Source organism: Nycticebus coucang, chromosome 8, assembly GCF_027406575.1.
Source record: "Nycticebus coucang isolate mNycCou1 chromosome 8, mNycCou1.pri, whole genome shotgun sequence".
Taxonomy (NCBI): domain Eukaryota; kingdom Metazoa; phylum Chordata; class Mammalia; order Primates; family Lorisidae; genus Nycticebus; species Nycticebus coucang.
Window position 1 is genome coordinate 74,070,733 of NC_069787.1, and position 5,562 is coordinate 74,076,294.

Genomic DNA, 5,562 nt, shown 5'->3' on the forward strand with positions numbered 1-5,562 from the left:
CCCAATTGTTGCCTCAATCTAATGCACAAAGCAAGGCAGAGAACAGTAGAGAATCAACGTGGTTAGGCAACAGGGGAGCAACTAGTCAGGAGTAAGCACAGCTAGCTAATTCAACAATGACAATACATAACAGGAATTTGAGACTATGCCAAGTTAAAAACATATAATTCTTTTTCACAGTTTGAGGCATGCAAAATATGGTGGCTCAGTCTATCAGACCTTCTTAGTGTCTCAATGATGAAACACCAGCTTAGCTTCTTCTCTTGGTTTAGAGTTGAAATCTGCCAATTGACTCAGGTAATTACGACTTCAATGCTTCCTAAGAAAAAAGACCTACTGCATATGCTTCTGATATTCCAACCAGTAATGATTTGTTTATTTTTTTAAGTCTCAAGAAAAACAATTTTATTTTGAAAAGTAGATACTGGGAACTCAGAAAAATTTACTCAAGTTATTGCATAAGTATAAAAAATGTAATTGATTTTTATTTTCCAGTCTTCCCCAAAGTAAGAAAACAAAAAGCAAACTCAATTAGCTGACAACTAACCCAACAATAAACAAATTAAAAACTAGGTACAGTTGACCTTTGAAAAGCGTGGGGGTTATAGGCATGAACCCTGGTGCTCTTGAAAATCTGAGTACAACTTTTGATTCTCCCAAAGCTTAACTGCTAGTGGCCTACCATTGACTAGAATCTGGCTCATTCACATGGTTTCAATTTGGTCTGGCTACTGCCTGGATTCTCAACTGGGCTGTGGGCTGGGTGACTTGGTTGCTTCCCACATATGCCTCTACATAGCCTGCTTGAGCTTCCTCACAGCATTTTATAGCTAGGCTCCAAGAACAAACATCCCAAGAGAAGCAGGAGAAAGTATATGATAATCTTATAAGTTAATCTTAGAAGTTGTATAATGTACTCTATTGAACAAGAACATCACAAGCATCCATCTACAGACCCCACTGCTATATGGGAAGAATATCAAGTTCACACTATGGTAACGTGTAGGATGTGAGGTTGGTGTGGGTATCTTCAGAAAATATGAGCTGCTATAGGAAAATACTGGACATTGATTTAAAATTTTTTCTTTAATTGTCTTTCTTTTATTTGCTCCAAGGAAGAGTAACAGCCACTTACTTCTACTATTTTTACATTGCCATTTCATCAATGGCTTTCTGTAAAATGAAATCTTTTCATTTACTTAACAACATTTGCTTTTGCCTATAGTAACATTTTACTAAATATTAACGCTACCTTGGTGCATTTATTTTATTCCTATTTTCATAAGTTATTTCCTTTTCTTATTTCCCTTTGTTTTTACCCCCACTTTAAAAAGAATAAAAGAGATTACAAAGTGTTACAAAACATCGAGTTTCTAAGTAAGTGAAGAATGGCAGTTCTTAAGTGATACATATTTTTTAAATTTGTTGTTTTAATCAAGAACATTTCAGCCTCTCTACCCTTCTCTTGCATTTTCAAGAAACAGCATGACAGTAATTAACATCTACCTAGGACTATTCTAGACATCAAAAGGCATGAAAGAAGAATTCAGCTGTAAAGCCCTTGAGGGCTGTTACTTTGCCATATTTAAAATTGTCAGCACCTACCGCAGGAAGTCTGACTCATGGCAGTTACTCAGTAAATGTCTGTCTAATAAATGAATGAATCTGTACAGAAATAAAGAAAAAAATGGCTTCTGTTCACCATGAGGTAATGAACTATTTGGAAGGAGGTCAATAATTTGTAAGGTAAAAGGAAACAAAAGGTATGGCATAGGCTAAGATGTCTCCAAAATCAAAAAGCCCTGGAATAGTAAGATGAAGATAAAGGAAGAAGCAATAACAAGAAATATCTGTCACTAACCTCAGAACTTAGACAGCAGTCTGGGGGGCTATAGAGATTGCTGAGGGGCAGGGTGGGTGAAGTGCAGATAGTAGAGTATTGAACCACAAGTAAAGGCCAAAGAATAAAGCCATTCACAAAGTGAACAAGGATAGGGTAGTGATTGGGAGCATAAGTTTCAGAGTCACAGACATAGACTCAAATCTCAGCCCTAATAATGGTGTGATGGATTAAATTTCCTGAGTTCTCCTTATACCAAAGTTATGTGCATTGGCACAGTGATCCTGGGTTGGACACCCCATGATGAATGTTTACTGTGATGACTCTGCCTCTACAACACTCTACATATCAAGAAAGAAAGAGGGCAGGGGACATCTAGGTCAGTGTGTAACATGGAACCTTTGGATCAGAAAGATGATCTCATTAGAAAGGAGGAGACTGAAGAGTGCAACTTCTGTTCTCTATTGCATACCAGCTTCATGTTAAGCTGCTGAAAAGAAGGAGTAAACAAAATTCCAAGGTTCTCTAACTTTGTTTCTACTCAACCTACTTCTTCATATTGCTGAAATGATTAATGTAAAATGCTTAACAAAGTGCCTGGCATATGATAAACACTCAATAAGTGTTAACTACTGTGGCATTATTATTGGGTTTCTACTAGTCTCTTAAGTTCTGCTTTCAGACATAAATTGATAGAATTCATGGCAGAAGTATGCTATATAAACATGCCATAGAATATTACTACTATGGGAGTTGTATTAGATAATGATTGCTAAAAAATAACAGTCATTGAACATCAAGAATCTATAGATTTTTCTGAGAATCAACTGGGAGTGGGCAGATCTAGTTGGTCCTGGCTGGTCAGCTCAGCACTTTATCATACATGCTCTTGTTATGTTGATGGAAGCAGCAACAAGGAGCAAGCGTAAACATTCAAGAATGCTTGAGTTTTAGATTTAAAACTTTCACACTGTCACCATTCACTAATTATTCTATTAGTCAAAGCAAATGTGCTATATGGCCATATCCAAAGTTCAGAGGAAAAAAATACACTTAACTTCTTTAGCAAGAAAAACTATAAAGTCATAGAAGTGATAAGTGAGAATGATATGCTAATATACAATTTACAAAAATGATAGCCTTACACAATTTAGTTTGTTGTTTGTCACCCAAAGAGAAGTCTATGGGTAATAAGGTCTTCTGCCTATCTTCTAAAAAAAAAGAGAGAGAGACAGCATGGCTCACAAACCTTTCTTCATGCCTGGATTGGGTTAAACAGTGTCTGCACAAACTTTATATCCACTTAGAACCTGCAATATGGTCACTTCATATTGGTCAAAAGAAACAATACAACAAGAGGATATTTCAATTCTAAATGTTTATGCACCCAACTTAAATGCTCACAGATTTATGAAACATATTTTAATTGGTCTTAACAGGATGATATTCTACAACAACGTAATAACTGGAGAATTTAACATCTCTCTGACAGAAGTAGACAGATCCTCTCTAAATAGAAACTAAATAAAGATACAAGGGACCTAAATATAACCCTAGAACAAATGGGCTTAATAGACATACAGAGCACACCATCCCAAAGCTAAGGAAGATACATTCTTCTTATCAGCCCATGTACCCTGTTTCCCCCAAAATAAGACATCCTCCAAAAATTACACCTCCTCCGAAAATAAGACCTACTTACAGGAAAGATAAGATGTCCCCCGAAAATAAGACCTAGTGCATCTTTGGGAGCACACCTTAAAATAAGACACCGTCTTATTTTCAGGGAAACAGGGTAATATACTCCAAAATAGACCATATCTTAGTACAGAAATCAAAGTTCAACAAAATTAAAAGAATCAAAATTATACTTTGTATCTTCTCAGACCACAAGGCAATAAAGGTGGAATTTAACTCCAACAAAAATTTTCATCACCATATAAAGGCATAGAAATTAAACAACTTATACTCAATGACAGTTGGGTCAAGGAAGAGATAAAGGAGGAAATTATTAAATTCCTGAAACATAACAACAATGATGCTACAAGCTACCAAAACCTGTGGAATACTGCAAAAGCAATCCAAGAGGGAAATTTACTGCATTAGACACCGATAGCTGAAGAACAAAAAGAGAGAACATCAACAACATAATTAATCATCTTAAGGAAATGGAAAAGAAAGAGCAATCCAATTCCAAACCTAGCAGAAGAAAAGAAATAAAGAAAATTAAATCAGAAATAAATGAAATAGAAAACAAAAAATCTTTCAGAAAATTAATAAAACAATAAGTTTGTTCTTCAAAAAGAAAAATAAAATTGATAAACCTTTGGCCAGATTAACTAGAAATAGAAAAGTAAAATCTCTAATAATCATAATCAGAAATTAAAAAGAGAGAAATAACAACTGATACCACACACAAACAAGAGATTTTCTCTGACTAATACAAGTAACTCTATGCCAAGAAATTTGACAATGTGGAGGAAATGGACCAATATCTGGAATCATACCATCTCCTTAGGAAGAAATAGATCTCTTGAACAGAACAATACCAGGCACTGAGATTGCAGAAACAATAAAAAAGCTTCTAACAAAATAAGCCCGTGACAAGATGGTGTCATACTAAAATTCTATCAATCCTTCAAAGATGAGCTTGTGCCTATAACTGCAGAATCTATTCTAAAACATTGAGAAGGAAGAAACCTTCCCCCACATGTTCTATGAAGTAAACATCACCAAAACTAGTAAAGGACCCAACTATAAAGGAGAACTACAGACCAATTTCACTAATGAATATTGATGCAAAAATAATTAAAAAAAAATCTTAGCTAGTAGATTACAGCTCACATTAAATAAATTATGCATCGTGATCAAGTAGGCTTTATGCCAGGGATGAAAGATTGGGTTAACATACACAAATCCATAAATGCAATAAATAGAAACAAAAACAAATACCATATGATTCTCTCCATAGAGGTATGATAAAATTTAGCATCTTTTTCTAAAAAAACACTTAAGAATATAGGCCTAGGTGGCAATTTCTTAAACTGATTGAAGTCATATAGAACAAACCCATAGCTAAAAACTGAATTGAAAAAAATGGAAAGTTTTTCCACTTAGACCTGGAACCAGACAAGAATGTCCACTAGAATTCAATATAGCTCTAGAAGTTCTAGGCAATGTGATCAGGCAAGAGAAGGATATAAAGGGCATCCAAATGGGGGCAGGGGAGATGAAACCCCACTCTTTGCTGATGATATAATCTTATACTTAGAAAACTTCAGAGACTGAACAACAAGACCCCTGCAAGTGATCAAAAAATAGTATCTCAGGAGTGGAAGAAAAAGTATCCAATGTACTCAGCTCTACTATGAAGCTAAATTATAGCTTTCACATGAAGGCTATAACCCAACTATAGCACAAGACTATGGGAAAGGGCCAAGGAAGGGGAAGGGAGGGGGGAGGTTTTGGTGGAGGGAGGGTAATGGGTGGGGCCACATCTACGGTGCATCTTAGAATGGGTACAGGCAAAACTTACTAAATGCAGAATACAAATGCCTGCATACAGTAACTAAGAAAATGTCATGAAGGCTACGTTGAACAGTTTGATGAGAATATTTCAGATTGTATATGAAACCAGAACATTGTACCCCTTGATTGCACTAATGTACACAGCTATGACTTAACAATAAAAATAAATAAATTAAAAAAAATACAGTAATGAA